Source organism: Ursus americanus, chromosome 21, assembly GCF_024610735.1.
Source record: "Ursus americanus isolate L20-20 chromosome 21, mUrsAme1.1.p, whole genome shotgun sequence".
In the NCBI taxonomy this organism is placed as follows: domain Eukaryota; kingdom Metazoa; phylum Chordata; class Mammalia; order Carnivora; family Ursidae; genus Ursus; species Ursus americanus.
The window spans coordinates 56,906,730-56,928,261 of NC_142147.1; the positions used below are offsets into that span (position 1 = coordinate 56,906,730).

At 49.4% G+C, this 21,532-nt stretch overlaps 1 protein-coding gene across 1 annotated transcript in view; it reads left to right on the forward strand.

The window, feature by feature from the left end:
- The first annotated feature begins 1,162 nt into the window (after window positions 1–1,162).
- Window positions 1,163–21,532, forward strand: part of SMIM17 (small integral membrane protein 17) — a 34,276-nt gene continuing 13,906 nt past the window's right edge. Inside the window, exons 1-2 of the mRNA XM_045774235.2 lie at window positions 1,163–1,276; window positions 13,824–13,894. The gene's annotated coding sequence lies outside the window, so the exon portion shown is untranslated. The remainder of the gene's footprint in view (window positions 1,277–13,823; window positions 13,895–21,532) is intronic.

Here is a 21,532-nt window from a genome sequence, read left to right on the forward strand (position 1 = left end):
TTACAGGAGAACAGTCTTCTCTCACATCACAGACTAATCCCTGCACCCACCCAACCCCGCTGTGAGCCCCAACGTGCTGGATGGAATCCCCGTGAACGTAAAGTGCTCTGAGTCAAGCACATGCCTTATCCAGTACGTACCTCACCCACAGCCTTCATATTTTAGTATTTCATTATTAATAATAATTATGCTCTATTTTGTCAAGAATAAATAGTAAACAATAAATATAATAATATAAACAATACAAATACAACTAATATATAATATAAATATAATGCTCTATTACCGATAATAAAATATGTATTAAGGGGCGCCTGGGTGGCACAGCGGTTAAGCGTCTGCCTTCGGCTCAGGGCTTGATCCCGGCGTTACGGGATCGAGCCCCACATCAGGCTCCTCCGCTATGAGCCTGCTTCTTCCTCTCCCACTCCCCCTGCTTGTGTTCCCTCTCTCGCTGGCTGTCTCTATCTCTGTCAAATAAATAAAATCTTTTAAAAAAAATGTATTAAGAAATAACTAGTATCCGGAGTGCTATTATTATCCCACTTTTCCAATGGAGGAAATGGAGCTCGGGGGACACATACTTTGCTTGAGATCAGATTGCTGAAAAGACAGACTCTTTATGTGCAGTGTTTCTGTTTTCTGAATGGTACCCAATTTCTGTATTTATTTAAGAAATGCTCTTTGGGCCAGAACTGGACAGGCCACACAAACTACACGTGGGGGAAGAACCACACTGGAACCCTGTAGTGTATGTTGTGTGGTTGGCAGTGTGATCGGGTTGGCTGCGGGGTCAGCGGATCCTGGGGTCTGCTGCTGGTCCCCACACTTACAAGGTGCAGATTGCTGAGCTCCCTTAGGGCCTCCTTGTCTGTTAAACAGGGATGGTGTCTGACCTCCCATCAGGGGTGGAGGTGATGGGTGAGGTCCCGGGCCTGGGTCAGCATGCACTAAATGCAGCAAGGAACCCCAAGGGCCTGGGACATTATTCCTCACAGCCAATTAGGAGGAGGGTGGGCTTCATGGGGTCTCTCTCCACCATCTTGCACTGCCTCTCCTGGAGATGCCTGGGGGTGGGGATCCAGAGGACAGGTAGGGGAAGGGCAAGTGGCAAAGTCTCGGCCATTTCTGAACACATTCTTCTCTCTTTCTACAGGTGAGGGGTAGCCCCCCACCCTGGATGCAAGTGGGAAATGTGGTCTCCGACAGGACACCTGTGTCCCCGGACGAGCTCCACACCATGAAATAAGGGTTGCTGGCCCTCCCTGCCACCCAGGTAGGTGCTCGGAGAATGCTTGCCAATACCATGTAGATATCAGCGACAGTTATAAAAGGTCAAGCTTCTAGCCATTTGGGGATGTCATAGATTGAATATGTCCCCCCAGATTTATATGTTGAAATCCCAATACCCAGTAACTTCAAAATGTGACTGTATTTGGAGACGGGTATTTAAAGGGATCATTGTGGTTTAATGAGGTCATATGGGTGGGCCCTAATCCTATGGCTGCTGTCCTTATAAGGAGAGAGACACACCAGGGGCTCACACACGCACACACAGGGCTGCCATCTGCAAGACTAGGAGAGAAGCCACAGGAGAAGGCAACCCTGCGGACATCTCGGTCTCAGAATTCCAGCTTCCGGAACCGTGGGAAAATAGATTTCTGTTGTTTAAGCCCCCCAGTCTGTGGTGCTTTGCCATGGCCGTGGGAGCAAACCAATGCAATGAACAGAGCTCCCATTGGGCAAACGTCCCTTGCCTGAGAGACCCAGACCATGCTGCAAACAAGCAGCCACTGAACAGAGAATCACGTTTATTCTCTTCTGGATTAAGCACCAGGTACACAGACAGCGGGTGGGATTCAGGACCAAGGACAGGGGCTGGTCTGGCCCACAGGAAGGCCTAAAGGTGAAAGAATGGAGCCATCCCACCACCTAATGTGGTGGAGCCCACCCAGAGAGGACCAGGGAAGGAGACCCTGCGACCAAGCAGGGACCTTGCCGTAGCACGGTGAAAGAGCCTGGAATTCCCACAGATTACCCTTGGTTGATGGCCATGGGTTGGCCAACTTTCTGTGAAGGCCCAGATGGTAAATATTTTACCCTTTGCAGGTCGTAGAAGCTCTTTGTCTCATACTCTTTTCATTTTATTTTACAACCCTTCCAAAAGGTAAAAACCATTCTTGCCTTGCAGGCCATGCAAAAGCATGTCTGGCCCTGTGGGTTGTGGTTTCTCAACCCCTGGTCTGTTCTCCTCCCTGGGACTGGTGACAGCAGAGTGTGAAACCAGTGTGCGCCCTGTGTGGTTGCATAGGTTGTGCACCCACGAAGCGGGCCCTGCTGTCAGAATCTGTCTTTACCGGATTCTCAGGAATGTGGCACCAGCCTTACGGGCATCTCTTGAGGTCCCTAAGTCTAAAGAGAAACATCAGGCCCAGCACGCGAGGCTCAGTTGTTGGTTATCTGGGAGGAAGCCCTGCTCCCCGAGCTGGGCCCGCGCGGGGCCACCTCCCCGGCCATGTGGGTCTTCTGGTGGCAGGTGAGATTCCCGATGCGCCTGAAGGCCTTGCCGCACGCCTGGCACTCGTAGGGCTTCTCCCGAGTGTGGATTCTGCCTTGCGCCGTCAGTGTGGGCTGGTGCCGGAAGGCCTTCCCGCACTGCGCGCACTGATAGGGCTTCTCTCCCGTGTGGATCCTGCCGTGCTGGACCAGGGTGGACTTGTGCACGAAGGCCTTGCCGCACATGCCGCACTGGAAGGGCCTCTCGCCGCTGTGGATCCTCTCGTGCAGGATGAGCGCGGACGACTTGGTGAAGTGCTTCCCGCACTGCCGGCCCGGGTACGCCTTCTCGCCCGTGTGCGTCTTCTGGTGCCCCACCAGCGACACGCTCTGCGCGAAGGCCTTGCCGCACTCGTAGCACTGGAACGGCCGCTCGCCCCTGTGTGTGCGGTGGTGGTTGACCAGGTCGGACTTCTTGCGGAAGGCCTACCCGCACACCCGGCACTGGTGGGGCCTGGCGCACGCGGGGGCTCGCTGGTGCCCGAGCAGGGACGAGCACTTGGTGAAGCGCTTGCCGCACGCGTCGCACGCGAACGGCTTCTCCCCGGTGTGGATGCGCTGGTGGTCCAGCAGGTTGGTGATGAGGGTGAAGGCCTTGCCGCAGTCGCCGCAGGGGTAGGCCGCTCGCCCGTGTGCGTGCGCTGGTGCCCGAGCAGCTGCATGTTCTGCACGAAGGCCCGGCCGCACTGGGCGCAGCGGTAGGGCCGCTCGCCGCTGTGGATGCGCCGGTGCACCGTGAGGTTGGCGCGGGGGCTGAAGGCCTTGCCGCGCTCGGCGCACGTGAACGGCTTCTCCCCGGTGTGCACGCGCCGGTGCATGGCCAGCGTGGCGTCCCTGTGGAAGTGTCTCCCGCACTCGCCGCATGCGAAGGGCTTGTCCAGGGCGTGCGCGCGCTGATGCCGCGCCAGCTGGGCCAGCTGCGCAAAGGCCTCTCCGCACTCCCTGCACACGCAGGGCTCCTCGCCGCCAAGGACTCCCCGGGGCCCTCCCAGTCGGGATTCCGCGGGTCACGCGGGCCCCCTCCCTTCTGAAATTCCTGGCTGGGCGTCTCTGTAGGGGCCCTTCCTGAAGGCCCCTTGGCCTCTCCCGTCCTGTCCTCGCAGAGTGCCAGAGGCGGCTCCCTCCCAGCTCTTCCATGGCTTCCTCTGGACCGTCCCTGTCAGGCCTGGATTCCAAATCTGAAAGAGACTCAGAACACACATGTCACCCACGTAGCCTGCTCCCAGAGCTGGGAGAGGTGAGGGTTGGGAGCTAGGAAAGCCCAGAGAAACCCCCTCAAGCACTTCCCAAGGGTTTTAGAATAAGGCGTGGTGGGCAGGTGCAGTGGACTGAAAGTTTGTGTTCTCTCCTCCCATTCATATGTTGAAATCCTAAACCCCAGGGGATAATGTTAGAAGGTGGGGCCTTGAGGAGGCGAGCAGGCCTGGAGGGTGGAGCCCTCATAAATGGGCTTAGTGCCCTCCCAAAAGGGACCCCACCCTGCCTCCCTGCAAGGACACGTGAAGTCCCTGGCCCTGAACCAGGAAGAGGGCCCTCCCCAGAATGGTTGGTCTTACCTAGTGAGCTCAGGTTCTGGAAGTTCTCCAGCATCACGTCTCTGTACAGGTCCCTCTGAGCCGGCTCCAGCTGCTGCCACTCCTCCTGGGTGAAGTCCACGGCCACGTCTTTGAAGGTCACCAACTGCTGCAACCACAAAGTCCTCTGGTCCACCCAGGCCTGTGGGGGAGGTGGGGCAGGGAGCTGGCTTCAGTGGGTCATCCCTGGGAGGACCCCCTACGCACCAGCGCAGTGTCAGCACATAGCAGGTACTCAAGAGACATCAGCTCAGATTAGGATGACCATTATTATTACAGGGCTGGAGTTTGAGGCTGAGTCCCTGGGTTTGACGATTCTTTATGAGGACACAGAGGACTCAACGTAAAGTCATCCTGTGGCTGCCCTGCCCCAGGTGATGGGGAGACGGGCCCTGGAGGGGACTCAGGTGCACAGGGGCTCATTCGACTCTCTGCCACCCATGAGAAGGAGGGCGAGGGGACAACACTACTCACCAGGGCCTCGTCAGCCAGCAGCTGGGTGGCCATCCCTTCACTGCCCATGGTGATGGGGGACTGGTGGCTGAGTCTGGGGGCTGATGGGGTGAGGCGGAGGGAGAGAGAGAAAGAGAGGGAGGACAGTGAGGGACCAAGACTAGCTCTGCTCTACACACGCACGCACACACCCCCATCCCCCTTTTCTCATCCACAGAAACACAGAGACACACGGCAGCCACAGCCCTTGGGCTCACACTGGCCAGACACCCACCGTGTAGGGGAAGTGGGCAGTGGAGACATCTCTCCCAGGCAGGATCAGACCCAGGCCCGCTCTGTCTACGCATCCCCACCATCCCTGACCCAGCTCACGGGGCTCTTTCCTCTGTGCTGACCCAGACCTTGTTCACAACTCTCCTTGGACACTTGTCACCCTGGGCTGAACTGTGAGGCTACAGGAGCCAGTTACTTGGGTTCAGATCCCAGTTCTGCCACTTACCCGCAGGGTATCTTTGGGCAAGTGACGTAACCTCTGCCCGCCTCAGTTTTGTCATCTGGAAAATGAGGATAAGGTACCCACCACACAGGGTCGTTATGAGGTTTCAACAGGTGAGTATAAGCAAATCCCTTAAAGTAGCATGTGCCGTATGGTAAGGACATAGAAATGTTTTCATTCCATTTAATTTTTAAAAAGATTTTATTTTGTTAAAGTAATCTCTGCACCCACCGTGGGCCTTGAACTCACAACCCTGAGATCAAGAGTCACGTGCTCTACTGGCTGAGCCAGCCAGGCACCCCTGTTTTAATTTCATTATCACCATCTGTATATATAACATTCCCCTCCACCCCACTTAACTGGGATTCCTTTTATTAGCCTTTATCCCAGGACTCTGCATAGGATTTGGTCTACAGCAAGCTTCCTTGTTTTATTATGGTCAAATACATGTAACATAAAACTTACCATTTTACCATTTTATCATTTAAAGTGTACAATTCAGTGGCATCGATAGCACATTCACACGGTTGTACAACCATCACTTCTGTCTCGTTCAAAACCAAAACATTTTCATCACCCCCGAAAGGAAACCTTGTACCCACGAAGCAGTCCCTCCTTACGCCCTCCCTCTCCCAGCCCCTCGCAGCCACCACTCTGCTTTCTGTCTGTATGGATCTGCCTGCTCCAGACATTTCCTATAAACGGAATCCTACACTGCGTGGCCCTCTGTGTCCGGCTTCCTTCACTGAACGTGACATTTCTAGGGTTCACCTATGCAGTTGTGTGTATCGGGGCTTCACTCCTCACGGCCGAATAATATTCCACTGTGTGAACGGACGGTTCTTATCCGTTCATCTGCTGATGGAGATTTGGGCTGTTTGTCCCTTTTGGCCATTGTGAGTAATGCTCCTGCGAATGTGCACGGTCAAGTGTTTATCTGAGTCCCTGTTCTCAATTCTCTGGGGTGTATACGTGAGTGGAATTGCTGGGTCATGTGGGAATTCTGTGTTCAACTTTTCAAGGAACCACCAAACTGATTTTCCACAGCAACAATGGGCTTTAAATTAGAAGATAACTCTGGAAATATAAAAGTGGAGGAGACAAGGGTCTTTTAGGTTGTCTGGGGCCACAGGGTCTCAGAACCTGCATTTTTAACTGGTCCTAATCCCCACCAGGGACCCTGATATGGCTCCAGTTCCCCCTTCAAATTCTTGTGATCCCAAACCCCAATCTGTAAAAAGAGAAAACTGAGCCCAGCAGCAACCTCTGGGTGTTTCTTTCTTTCTTTTTTTAAAAGATTTTATTTATTTATTGAGAGAGAAAAACAGAGAATAGTGGGGGGAGGGCAGAGGGAGAGGCAGACTCCCCGCTAAGCAGAGAGCCCGACACAGGGCTCCATCCCAGGACCCCAGGATCATGACCTGAGCCAAAGGCAGATGCTTAACTGACTGAGCCACCCAGGTGCCCCTGGGTGTTTATTTCTAAATGATATACAAGTACTACAGTGCATTATGATACAAAATAGAGATTATATCTATGTATAAAATGTGTACTCTATATGCATAGTACTAAATACCAAATATATGGGTGTATAAGGTACACACATACACACTGTATATATACATATATACCATATTTACAAGTATATAAGGTACACACATACTCTAAAGACCATATTACCATATGTGTCTATGAGACATAATCACACAGTAAATGCCATATATACACATATATAACATATATATGAACTGATATACATGACCTGTATATAAGAGGTATAGGTACTAAATATCACATATACATTATATGTGGTCCTATCCCACACTAAATACCACATATACCTATATATATGTGACCTTATTATCTGTGTGCTATGGTACCAACTACCATCTGTACCTGTTTACTGCATGGAATCATGCACACTAAACACTGTATATACACATGTGTAAGATGTGAACTGATTATACATATATCATTGTTCTGAATACCATATGCGTGAGCATATAAACGGTTTACACACAACAAATACCGCATAAACATGTATATAAGGTGTATAAACACTACCACATATACTTATAAATAAGGTGTATATATGTACATTACTAAATATTGTATATACATTTATATAAGGTGTATATGTACACGCACATTAAATACCATAATTACACTAATACACATAACTACACCAATACCGTATGCCACTATGTATATGCCACTAAATAACGAATTTCAATGACTCCAACAGACCATACACTGAAAAAAGGCATGATTTAATCTAAGGGAAAAAAAATCTGCCAATTAAACCGCAACATACCATCAGTGGTAAGACGCGCTAATTTCGGAAATGTTAAAATGGGGGGGGGATGTGAAAAATGCATCTTAGAATTAAAGTTGAATCGCTCTCCTTCAGCTCACACTGAAACGACCCACGAACACAAGCTCTACAGCTGTCTGGCTTCACCCCACTGCATGCCTGGCACACCCCATGTCCGAGACCACTGTCCTGACACAGCGCAGGCCCCGGGTCCAGGCTGCCTCGGCTGGACTCCCTGCCTGCCGCTCCCTAGCTGTGTGCCTGGGCAGGTCACTTAACCTGTTTCCTCATCTGGAAGGGGAGGGGCCTAAGACCCCTATTTTGTAGGGTGGTTATGAGATGGTACCGGCACAGGGCTTCCTAAGTGTGGTTATTAAATTGCAGTAACTGTCCCACCATTGTGGGGGCGGGGGGGCTTTTCATTTTTGTGCCTCAGTTTCCACATCTGCAAATGGGGGAAATCCTAGTGCGAAGGGCACTGGGCTCCTGTGGGGTTCAAGGAGATAACAGGGTGTCTCTCCGGTTTTCGCAGGCGTCCGCCAACAGCATCGCCCGGGAGCTCCGGGGCCCCGCCCTGGCGAATCCGAGCCGGTCTTCTCGGGCGGGGCCTGGGGGTCTGCACCTCCGACGAGCTCCGGGCGGCGCCGGCAGCGCGGGAGGGGAACCCACGCTCCGTGGGGCGCTGACCTAGGCGCTGAACTCCACGCCTGGTACGGAGCAAGTGGACGCTCCGAAAATGCTGGCGGCAGCGCTGCCGTTACTATTACCTAAACAACAGCAACAACGAGAGCAGCTCCGACGGATGTGCTGTCCACACCCACTGTCCGGGCGGGGAAACTGAGGCATGGAGGGGTGGGATTCACAGCCCCTCCGGGCCCCTCCCGCGATCCGGGGTGCGTGATCCTCCCCACGACGAAAACCTGGCGGACCAGTGAACCCGCCGGGCGGCGCGAACTCACCGACGGCCACGGGGCGGTGGCTGAGCTCGGGCCGCCGTGGGTCCGGGCGAGCACACGGTTTGCGCCTGCGCGCCCCACCGCTCCCGCCCCGCCCCTGCGCCGCGCAGGACCACGCCCCCCCCCCCCCCCGCGCTCCAAGATGCCTCCGCAGGGGAGGAGGCCGAGGGGAGGAGGATGGAGGAGTGGGGATGGGAATGGGGGAGGAGCTTGGAGGGAGAGAGTGGAGAAACGGAGGGGAAGGGCTTGGAGGAAGGAGGGTAGAAGGGAGGAGGATGGGGGGATGAGGGGAGGGCCTTGGAGGAGGGCAGGAGGGCAGAGGACAGGGAGGAGAAGCGGGAGGGGCTTGGATGAAGGAGTGGGGAGAAATGGGCGGGGAAGAACTTGGAGGGAGGAGAAGAGGGGAGGAGCTTTGAGAAAGAGGAGGAGGAAGGAGGAAAGGGAGGAGAGTTAGGGAGGGGCTTGGATGGAGGAGTGGCAGGAGAGGAGGGGAATGGCTTGGAAGGAGGAGGGAGAAGGAAAGGAAGGGGCTCGGAGGGAACGGGGGTGGAGGGAGGGGCTTGGAGGTGAGAAGGGAGGAAGATAGGGAGAGGAGGCGGGGAGGGGAGAGAGGGGGGAGTGGAGAAGGGAGCCGGGGCGGGGCTTAGAGGGAGAAGTGGGGAGGAGTGGGAAAGAGAGGAGGGGCAGTGCAGAAAGGAGGGGAAAGTGAATAGAGGTGGAAACAGGAGGAAAGGTACGTAGGATCGGGGGAAAGAGGAGAGGAGGGTAGGGAGCGTAGGAAGACGGACGATGAGAAAGGAGGGAGTGGCAGGAAAGGCCAGGATAGGACAGCTGTAGGAAAGCAGAGAGGGGAGGGGAGGTGGAGTAAGAGGGAGGAGGAGCGAGGGGAGGGGCAAGGGGGAGGAAGTGGGAGGAGAGGAATGGGAGGGAAGAGAGGGCAAGAGGCGATGGAAAGGCCGCGGGAAAGGGGGCTGGTGAGGAGCTAGGGGAGAGGAGGAGGTGAGAGGGGTGGGGAAGCAGGGGAGGAGGGGGTAAGAGGAAGATGAAGGAATGAAGAAGGGAAGGAAGAGGAACAGTCTCAACAGTACTGAAAAAAACAAGGAGGTGATGGGTTAGAACTGGGCGGGAGCAGGATCTCTGACCCCAGGTGTGCCTGGGTTCAAATCCCGGCCATGTGTCGTTGGACCTCTGAGCCTTGGTTTTCTCGCCTGTAAGGAGGTTGGGAGTAAGGGAACCTACCTGTAGGGTTGCTGTGTGGGTTACACGAGTTGATTCCCGCGGCGTTCTTAGGAGCTCTGCAGAGGACCCGCTAACGCCGTCCAGCAGACCTTTATGCGCGGGTGGAAATGCGCTCTCTCCGCGCAGTCCGAGCTGGTAGCCACTGGCTACAGCGGGCTGTTGAGCACTTGAAGTGTGGCCAGTGCGGGCACCGAACTGAATTTGTAGCTGTGTCGTATTTTAATTAATATAAAGTTTCATAGTTCTATGTGGCTACTGGCTGCCGCAGTCAACGGTGCAGCTCTAACGTCTTAGCAATTTTTATTGTATATACTCAGCTTCTGTTGCATTTTCTAAGTTTGATGGGTCCTCTTTAAAACCCCACAGCAGCAGCACTAACAACAAGACCGCACTTGTTGGTATTTATTAAGTGGCAGGGACTGTTGTAAGCACTTGGCGTGGATTCATCCGTTGGATCCTCACCACGTAGCTCCGGGGTGTGCCTCTTGCCGCATATCTGGGTGACCTTACTACTACCATCACTTATTGAGTGCTTGTGTGTCAGGCCCCGGAGAGACTCTGGACGCCCACATATGCCCTTTAACTGCAGGAGGCGGCGGCTTAGGTGTACTGAATTTGCCGAAGGCCACAGGACAGGGTCAGCAAGATGCGGGGTAGCATGTGCTTGTGTTTTTGTCTCTACTTGGATCTAAGCTCGAAAATTCTGGAACTCACAGAGAACGGATGGGCAGAGCAGAATTCACCTGCCCTGCATGTTCTGCCTCCCGCCCCAGGGGCACTACCTCTTCCCAGGAGCTGAGTTGTTATTGTTGCTGCTGCTGCTGTTGTTGTTATTGTTGTTTTCTTTTGGTTTTCATTGTTCCTTTCTCTTCTCTGCCCCCTGCCTGCCTTTCCATTTTCCTTTTAATTTTTTTCTCGTTTTGGGTATTAAAAATGGCACGCATTTTTTTGCTGCACCTGCTATCAAGAATTAGACATTGTTCTCTCAGTCCTTGAATCTGTGCTGTCTGCGTGGCTTGCTTTGACCGATAAAACGTGGCAGAAATGATGCCGTAGGATTTTGCAAGTTCGATCTTCTGATTCTGTGTGTGTGTGTGTTTTTCCCCCCACACCACCAAGCAACTCTCTGACACTAGCTGGGTGTTGGAGACCCTATCTACCCAGAGGAGGTATCAGTCTGAAATAGCTAACTGGTACACCTTCCCAAAGTAATTTCCTGTTGGCACTCCCACCACCAATGTATACAAATGCCTGTCTTAGTTACTGCCCCGCCCATCATGGGCATTGCCCCTGAGCTCCTGAATTTTGGAATCTTAACTACATGGAAGAGGGTCAAAGTGTATGTGTGTGTTTGGGGGGATGGAGACTGATTATTGTCCCCCAATATCTTGTCTCGACTTCTTCCACAGTGCTAGAACCCCTGTTTTAGCTGCATTTCCCAGGCTCCCTTGCAGCTAGGTGTGGCCTTGTGACTAGGTTCTGCCCATCCGTGGAGGTGTCTCTGGTGGCCCCAAGTGAGAGCTTTGAGGCAGTGCACTGCTGCATTCAAATTCTGAGCTTGCCACTCCCTTGTTAGGGAACCTTGGGAAAGTGACTTCTTTTCTCTACAGCTTAGTTTTTTCATCTGTACAGTGGGGAGAAGGGATAGTATCTACCTTATATTGCTGTTGTGAAGGACAAATGGAGTCTTATGGTAAAACATTTAGAGCAGTTCTTGGTACATAGTCTGTCTTCCGTGTGGTCATTATTATTATAATAATTTTATTATCACCTCCTAAAGTTGAGGTTTAAGTGCCACCCTGCTCCATGTCTGTTATCAGAACAAGTCTCCCTAGTGTTTGTTGGTCTCCCAAGACCAGGGAGAAATATTGGGAGGGGATTCTATCCGTCCATCTACCCCCATTCACCCCCACCAGCACCGCCACTCAGGGGTGGGGGTCAATGGATTTTCCATTTCCTTCATCATGGATACTCACTCGCCCTGTAAATATTTCCCAAAGCACGAACACTCATAGGAGGAATCTTTTGCCCAAGTTTCTTTGAAGAACTGCCTATGGGGATGGGGATGTTTATTTAAAGGGGATCACCTGCCTCACAGAGGGGGTGAGAGGTGGGAAAGAGGTGGAGGAGAAGAAGAAGGAGGTGTGAAGCTGCCATTTTTTCACTGCCGAATTTAATGTCGCACAGGGAGGTTGGTGTGAGCAGAGGTGTGTGGGAAGGGGAAGGTGATACTGGGGTCAAAAAGGAGCCTGAGTTGCTTTTTTCTTCTTTCCCCCTTAGCAGTGGGAGAGAGGCCATCTAAGGAATAAGACAGTGGATGCCTAATATAGAAAAATACTTTGATTTCCTGCATCTGCTGATAGGCAGGAACCTCAGGGACAAGAGGCTTCGGGGTGAGCTGGGAGTCATTCCTTCCAGAAGTATCTGAGCACCTCTTCCATGCCAGACCCTGTTCTAGGAGCTGGGGGTCCAGCAGTGAGCAAACCAAGGCCCCTTGTCTTATGGGGCCACAAGTGCTAATTTCTGAGCGCGATCAGAGGTAATAAGGTGGGGAGTGAGGGGAGGCTGCTTCAGCTTTGGAGTCAGGGAGGACCTCTCTGAGATGATGACATTTGAGCAGAGCCCTGATGAGCAAATATGCAGAGTAGTAGCAGGATTTCTGTACAGGTTATCAATCTATTGAGATGCTTCTGTGAAAGTTGGTACACAGTTGATGGGAAGCGCCTGACCCTTCTGCCTTGTCCCGTCTGCACATCGCCAAAAGGGTGCTAGCTGCCGGTGATTAAAATACTTCAACTGGCTCCCACTGCTGAGCAGGTTGCTGATGTATTGAAATTCTTTAGCGGGGGAGACAGAACAGAACCTACCCTACCTTACCTGCTGCTGGGACCCTCATGTTCCTTTCAGAAAAGCAACGGTGAGATTATACAAGCCTACAAGGTAGTATAGAAAATAAGACGGCGTGCCTCCTGTGTATTTACCACACAGATTTCTTTTTTAGCACGTAGGGACACGACTTTTATTTTAAAAAGTAGGTTTTTTTAAAAAAGATTTTGTTTATTTATTTGACAGAGATAGAGACAGCCAGCGAGAGAGGGAACACAAGAAGGGGGAGTGGGAGAGGAAGAAGCAGGCTCATAGCGGAGGAGCCTGATATGGGGCTTGATCCCATAATGCCGGGATCACGCCCTGAGCCGAAGGCAGACGCTTAACCGCTGTGCCACCCAGGCGCCCCTAAAAAGTAGTTTTTAAAAAAGATTTATTTATTTTAAGAGAGAGAGAGAGAATGAGCAGGGCAGAGGGGAGAGAGAGGGAGAAAGAGTCCTAAGGAGACTCTGGGCTGAGCACAGAGCCCGACTTAAAAAGTAGTTTTAAGCCACCATACATCTCATGTCAACATTGTGTCCAGTTTTTTTTTCATTTTATCCTAATCCTGTAACATTTACCTACTTTTGTACTTTATTTCTCATTATTCACTTAAGAGCTTATTTGATACAAAACTCAAAGGGGATGAAAGAATATATGACAAAAAAGCAAGGTTCTCTCTGTCTTCCAACACTGGGTTCTCTTCTGGAAACCCTTATTTGACAGCCTTCAAGAGATGTTGTCCATGCACATACACCCCCCCCCCCCCCCAATCTCATTGGATCCTAACAGGGCCATCGGATTCCCTAACAGGGAATCAAATGGTAGGACTGTCTTTCCCTTAGCTGGTGGTCTACATCTGAGGGAGGGTTTCCACGGCAATCAACCATCTCTCACAGATGGAAAGAAAAGACAGGTTGGTTGCCCAAGAATGGATCCGGGATCCTCTCTGGGGGAAGAGGACCGCTGTGGAGACCCAGAACAAAGACCGAACAAAGTAGACACAGCCAGCCGTGCCCCAGCCCCCTCCCCTCAGGAATGGACAATCCTGGGGGTGAGACTGGGGAGGGGAGGCGCCTCAGCTGGTGTTGAAGAACCTCCAGAAATAGTCTGCCCCACGGAGCAGGACGGGAAGGCTCTAGAGCCAGTCTCTCAGGTCTGAATCACAAGTCTGCGATTTACTGGCTGTGTAAAAACCCAGCCAGGTCACTCGGTTTAGTAGCTACTGGAAGGTGTTGGGAATCAGGGGTGAGCAAGAGCATTCACGTCCCATCTCTTGGAGGGGGAACTCACCTTCTCCAAGTCCCTTTTTAAGTAGTCTTATTTTATTTCTGGACAGTTAATAAGTAAACATATTTTCTTTGTCAAAGGTCAAAACATATTGATAAAGCAAGACTTCCTGCTGATCTCACTTCGTCAGCCCGAGCCCTCTGCTCTAGAGGTGAGTAACTGGTGGATTTGGGGTGCACTGGGAGGGTGCTTTTCCTTCTCATGTACATATGTGTCTGCGCTCATAGAAAGAGAGCAATTTTTGTGCGCATATCCGGGAATGCATCGATTCCAAGCTGCACTTTCCTTATTACTAGAACAAGCCTGGCTATATTACCCATCCCATAATAACAATACGAGAAATATATAGGTCTTTACTATGATATATATGCGATTATTACTAATAAGTTGTAATAATTAAATCTATGTATCATATTTCTTTGATGCTAGGGTGCACTTTTTTTTTACATTCTTATATCTCTGACTTTGAAATATGCCTTCATATTGTCAGTATCTTTGGATTTTAGGATTTTAACTTTTTGTGTTATAAGCAATACATGTGGAAGCAAAACTGTCACATTCACAGTGTATATACCATAGTCAGGAAGAAAAATTTTAGTTTGCACCCTGAGATTAACCAAATGTAACAGGGCCTCCCTTCTAGTGGTGATCCCCAAATAATGAAGCACTTCTTGTAAACCTGTAATCCGTGGTAAAAACCTTAATCCCTGAATTTTGCCATGCTGAGACTTGAAGATTGGTCTTCTGGCTGTGATCCTTATTTAAGAAAACTGCTGGTTTTTCATCATCAATGAACAAATGTAACCCGATAAACTTGGTGATCTTCTGAGCCTTTTCTCTTAAATGCCAGTCGTGTTTTAAATCTGCCAAGCCTTTACGTACACATCTGTGCATGCGTAGAAAATATCCGACGTTGCTTTATATGTCGTTGGGTTTCGTAGGAGTGATGTCAGGCTGCATCTGTGGCTTTGTAGCTTGCTTTTTTCCATGCAATGACGTGTCTTCACGCTTTTTCCACAGCAGTCCCCAAAGATCTATTTTGTTCTGTAAAATGAGGGTAAGAACCTTACCTAACTGCCAGCATGAAAGAAGGCACGTATTTCTCTAAGCAGACTTGGCAGCTCTGCCATTTTTCCGTTTCACCCCAGACCCTCTGCCCCCAACAAGTGACTAAATGCTTCAAGGTGTTAGGCAACTAGGTGAATTTTCTCGCTTCAGTCATTCGTCTTTTCCCCTGCAGAATAAACTGAAGAATTCTCAGTAGTAGCGAAATAAGAAGGTCTTTGATGACAGATTGCCCTGGGTTAAATCCTGGCTGTTTACAAGTTGAATGTGGGCTTTTTCCAAGAGATCTGAGGCTCCCAAAAGACCACTCTCTGGAAATAACCTTAATGTCTGCTAGTTGGGGGAAAAACCACCATAACTAAATGCAGCCCCACATAGTGGGATTAATTCTCTGTAGTTGTTTAAAATTTTTTAAAAATTTTTATTTATTTATTTGCCAGATAGAGAGAGAGAGAGAGCGTGAGCATGAGTGGGGGGAGGAGCAGAGGGAGAAGTAGGCTCCCCATTGAGCCCAAAACCTGCTGTGGGGCTCAATCCCAGGACCTGAGCCAAAGGCAGACGCTTAACTGACTGAGCCACCCAGGCATCCCTCCCTGTAGTTGTTTAAAAGGATAAGTAGATTCTTTTCTTTGTGGGATGATCTTTGCCGACAGGATTCCTTGCTCGATGCCACAGCCCTGTCTTCTGGGCTGCATTCAAGGAACCAGAGTGGGGAACAACAGATCAACTGCCCATGGAATGGTCTCATGGCAGAGTTTTGCTCAGTAAGGACTCCTTGATCTTAGATGACTCAACTGTGCAGACCATGGGCTGCATCCAGCCCACCGATGTGTTGGTTCAGTTCCCTCATCTTCTTTTTAATTTAATGAGTTGCCGTGATTAAGATATTGGCATATTTTATGTTTACAAACATCACTTTCCATTCACTCAACCCTATAAAAATAATTCATAAAACTTCCAGAATGTGTCAAACAATGTTCTAAGTGCTAGAGGCTCAGGGATGAATTAGAAACGCACAGTCCCTACCATCATGGAGTCTACATTCTAGAAAGTGGGGCAGACAATAAGCAAGAAATATATATATATATATATATATATATATATATATATATATATATATATATATATATATATATAATGTAATGAGCTCTAGCTTCTTTAGATAATTTGCAATATCAAAAGCCACCAGGCCAACAACTCCATGTGAAGATAGAAAAGTAGGTAAGAGTCAGACCTCAGTGACTCTAGCTAATCAAAGAGTTCATAGCAAAGGCTCGAACCTTTCTGCCTCTTGAAAAGTGTGGCAATCATACTCTTAGGGATGGGGATATGCCCGAGGCATCCTGGATGTACCCTGCAATGGCCAGCACACAGGGTGCTTTATGAATGTCTGTCTCTTGAGTGATAGCAGCAGCTGTGGCTTCCCTGGTGACCAGATCTTTGGTAAAAACAAACATATTCATTCCTTCATTCATTCATTCATCCCACAGTAGTTGGATTTTTATGCCAGGGGCTCATTCTTGAAGACCTTGGACAATTCAAAACTCACATAATTCAAGACTAATCCTAACAAAAGTGGTTGGCATGTCTGTTCACTAGCAAAAGTGATAGCCTAATAACAAGGATAGTTTACAATGTACACAACTGGTCATATTCAAAAGTACGGATTTTTTTTTAGGAACTTAAAATTTTTAAGGCTTCTTCTCATTTCAAAAAATGCCCCCAATGCTCATGATTTCAAATGTTTATAATTCAGGTTAGCATAAAATATAGCCAAGCTGTATTTATATAAATCTACAATAACATCCTTCTTGTGACCGCACCTCATAACATAAAAACTAGGGTCTTACCAATAACTCACATATACTTATATAGCACTCCCATTTCCCCCCAGCCCAAGGTAACTGTCATCCTGAATCCGGGGTACTTTTCCCTTGGTTTCCTTTTTGGACATTTTCCCCTGAGTGATGCTCTGGAAACTCTGTGTTAATAATTCCAGTCAGGTTGTAGTTGGGCCCTGCTGCCCTAAGAGCCAAATTTGCCTCTTAAAATGACTCTGCAGTTTTCTCCCTCATCTGTTTTCATCCCGTGCTCCCCACAGTCCAGAGACCTTTGTTTCCAGGCAACAGCAGGGCTTTCCCCAGGCAGACGGGTTCTTTGAAAAAGAAAGAGGAGAGAGGGTGAGGTTGGCAAGAGGGGGAAATGGGGGGGGGGGAGAAGGAGGGAGGGAGAGAGGGATGGAGAGGGAGAGAGAGACAGAGAGAGAGAGGGAGACAGAGATAGAGGCAGAGAGAGAGAGGGAGGGAAAGAGAGACAGAGGCAGAGAGAGGGAGGGAGGGAGAGAGATACATGGAAAGAGACAGAGATAGAGGCAGAGAGAGAGAGAGAGGTAGGGAGAGAGAGGCAGAGCGAGACATAGAGAGAGACAGTGAGAGATAGAGAGGGAGAGAGAGGCAGAGAGAGAGGGAGGGACAGAGAGAGACACACATACACGCAGACACAGAGATAGAGGCAGAGAGAGGAAGGGAGGGAGACAGAAACAGAGAGGCAGAGAGAGACAGAGATAGAGGCAGACAGAGAGACATAGACAGAGAGACAGTGTGAGGGAGAGGGAGAGAAAGAGGGAGGGAGAGGGAGAGAGACAGAGGCAGAGACAGAGAGGAGAGAGAGAGAGGGAGAGGGAGAGAGAGCGAGAGCCCTCTCCAGCTAGTACGCCTAGAGATTCAGCACCACGGACAGCTCAGCCTGACCGGTTCAGCACCGCGGACAGTGTTCAGGAGCCCGCTTCTGCCGCTGGCTCTGCTAGATACATGCGCTTTTCTTCTCTCTGTTTCCTTCCTTCCTTCCTTCCTTCCTTCCTTCCTTCCTTCCTTCCTTCCTTCCTTCCTTCCTTCCTTCCTTCCTTCCTTCCTTCCTTCCTTCCTTCCTTCCTTCCTTCCTTCCTTCCTTCCTTCCTTCCTTCCTTCCCTTCCCCCTCCCTTCCCCCCTTCCTTCCTTCCCCCCTTCCTTCCCTCCTTCCCTTCCCTTCCCTCTTTCCTTCGATTTTATTTCTGGGGCGCTGGGTGGCTCAGTTGGTTAAGTGTCTGCCTTTGGCTCAGGTCTTGATCCCGGAGTTCCGGGATTGAGGCCCATATCGGGCTCCCTGCTCAACGGGAGTCTGCTTCTCCCTCTGCCCTTCACTGTGCTCGTGTTCTCTCTCCCTCTCTCGCTCTCTCAAGGAAATAAAATCCTAAAGATTTATTAGGAGCAGGGGCAGAGGGAGAGGGACAAGCAGACTCCCCGCTGAGCAAGGAGCCTGATGCACGGGGCTCGATCCCAGGACCCTGGGATCATGACCTGAGCCGAAGGCAGACGCTTAACCGACTGAGCCACCCAGGCGCCCCTGCACGTGCTCTTCTGAGCATTCCTGGGCCCACTCGACAACCATCATCCTCAGAGTTTCTGAACGCTGATAGCTTGGTAACCCAGGTTCTCCTGGTGTTAACCTCAAAAACACAGGCATCTAATACTTAACTTGCCTCAAAGAGGGTATTCTGAATTTTCTCACAGACAAAAAAAAAAAGTGGGTCTTCCTTACTGCATTCACTCTAGGGCACTTTGCTCAGGCTCAAAGTTCAAAAGTCTTCCTTCATTCCTTCCTTTCTCCTACCTCTCACATACCGTCCATCAGGGAGTCCTCTCAGCTCCGTATCTAGAGTGTATCCTGAATCTGCCCACTGCTTTCCACCTCTACTGCCTCCACATCACTCCAGGCCACCATCATGTTTTTCTTGGTTTATTCCAATAGCCTCCTAACTGATCTTCCCAGTTTACCTCTTGCCCCTTCTAGAGTTTCCCCACACAACAGTTTCAGTCATGCCTTGAAAATGTAAATTGATTATATCACACCCTTCCTCAATGTCCTTCTGTAGTTTCCCAGTGCACCTACAATAACATCCAAAGATGTTGCTGTGGCTTTCAAGACGCTGGATGGCTCTCTGATCCTATCTCCATTACTCTCTCCCTTGCCCGACCACTCTGGTCACACTGGCCTTCTTGTTGTTCCTCAGGGCCTTTGCACCTGCTGTTCTTTCTGCCATGAATTCTTGCATCACTGGCTCCTTTTCACCTTTTGGGTCTTATCTCAAAATGCCACCTTTTCAAAGCGACCTCCCCTGACCACTCCTGTCTAAAGTGGCCTCACAGTTGATCTGTTTCATGTAATTCATAGAATTAACACAAACTATATTTTGTTCTATATTTATTGGTTTACTTGTCTGTTTCATTTCACTAGAAGGTAAACTCCATTAAGCCAAGACTTCAGCTATCTTGGCACCCAGAACAGCATCTGCAACATAACAGCTGTTTAATAAATATTTGTTGAATTGCTGAGTGAGTGAGTAAGTGAGTGAATGAACACCTAGCATTAATTTGTCTTTTCCCGCTACTCATGGAGCCCCAAAGAGATGTCAACAGCACTCAACTCCTGGTATAGAAGAGCCGTCATAGGTACTGCTCCAGGCTTTGAGAGCTGTGTTGCTAGTCCCCAAGACCACCCCATGGTTTGATGATTCCCTAGCAGGACTCACAGAACTCCTCATATAGGCACACTCCAGATGATGATTTATTACAGCGAAAGGGTATAAAGCACAGTCAGCAAAGGGAAACAGCTCATGCACATAACACATCTTCACCTTTCCCATGGCCTCATGGTGATCAGTGTTTACGTCTTCACCCCTTGACCTGCCATAAAGAGTGAGGATGTGTCACAGCTAGGGTGATGGTGAATTGGGGCCGATAATTTAATCTACCACATCAAGTGGCAGCTTCTAGTTATGATTTATTTATTTTTATTTTATTTCCATTTTTTCATTACGAAGCATGAAACGAGCTTTCCACTTGTAAAGTGCTGCAAAATTTCCTTTAAGGGTCACTTTAAAGAAAGATAGAAAGTGCCTTTATTTAAAATAAAATTACTACTTACTAATAGACGGATGTTATACAGAAATGGAAGCAGTCATAAGGTGATTTCCATTTATGCAGAGACGTGGCATAGATTGAGAAAGGGAAATGTGAGAGACTGAAGAAAGGTCAGAGGAAGACATAGAGTAGGCTTCTAGACACTCTGTCTGCTCTGGGGAAGGAGTCATTTCCTAAGAAGTCATTTAGTAGTCCCCCCCCCCACCTCTGACCCTGCGGAAACCCCTCAAACTTGAGTCTGTTTCAAAAACAACCCTTAATTATCTGAACTGTCAGGATCACACCTGGAATTTCCCCCTTATGGAGAACCTGGTGTTCAGTCTTTGTGTTCAGTAATAATGACTCAGTCTGTATGAGGTGCGTGTATTAACTCTGATGTTCATGATAACCCTGTGAGGTAGGATCTGTTATTGTCCTTATTTTACCAATAAGGAAACCGAGGCCCAATTAATTCACTTCCCAAAGTTACATAGCTGATGTGCAGTGGATCTGGCTCTGAGGCCAACCTCTCAAGCCCCTCAAAGGCTCCATGAGCTGGGCAGCTCCCTAGTACCCTGCACTGAATGTCCTATTATCAGAGGAAATAGTCAGGGGTGAGTGAGGAGGCTCACTCTCAATCTGTCTCTCCTCTGTTCACACTGAACTATGCTCAGAATGGCTGGAAGCTCATCGCCTAAACTTCTAAAGGAAGAACTTCCGGGTGCCTGGGTGGCTCCCTCGGTTAAGGGTCTGCCTTCGGCCCAGGTCATGATCTCTGGGTCTTGGGATCAGTCCCACATTGGGCTCCCTGCTCAGTGGGAAGTCTGCTTCTTCCTCTCCCTCTGCCCCTCCACCCACTGCTTGTGCTCTTTCTCTCCCTCTCCCATCCTCTCTCTTTCTCAAATAAATAAATAAATCTTAAAAAGCAAGCAAGCTTCCCCTCCCAATTATGTGACATATATGGAAACACCTAAGAAAACCAATCTCAGTCCCCCCATATTCTTGTCACATGTCCTCTGGACAAGTCGTGTAACTCCTTCACGCCTTAGTTCCCTTCTCTGCTAAATGGGGGACAGTAATACCATACGTACCGTTCAGGGTCATTGAATGAAATGAAATAACGTACACGTACGTGATGCCTTTGCTCATCGGATCGGTTAGCTAAATGACAGTTATTTCGACTGTTTTTCTGGGAGACCAGGATTATTCAATTGTCTGTCCATTTGGAAAAGAAAGTAGATCTTACTTCACACTATTAAAAAAAACAACCCAGAAGGTGCAACAAACTGAACGAAAACAAGACTGCAAAGTATGAGGTTGTGGAGGAAAAGTGTGTTTATGAGAGTAGAAAAAAATGGATAGCTTGAACTTTATCGAAATCCAAAACTTTAGGCACTGTGTAAGCAAAGTGAAAAGATAAGTGACAGGCCAGGAAAAAATATCTGCTACGGACAGAGGAACAGGCAAAGGATCGGGATCCAGAATATGTAAAGAGAGCCTATGAGTCAAGAAACAAAAGCTGTACAAACAAACAGAATAAGGCAGGGAGGGTATAAACAAGCAATTCACAAACAAGATAAACCTGGTCAACAAACACGTAATGAAATGAAATGAAAATAAGACCACAAAGAGGGACCACTTTTTCTTCCCACCTATGGCTTTATAAAAAATCTAAAAGTTTGGTGTAGCTTCCACGTAGGAGTTTGGCAGGTAGTGATTACATTCTAAAACGTGAACAACAGTGCTAATAGTAGCAACAGTTAGGCACTGTTCTAAGCACATTACA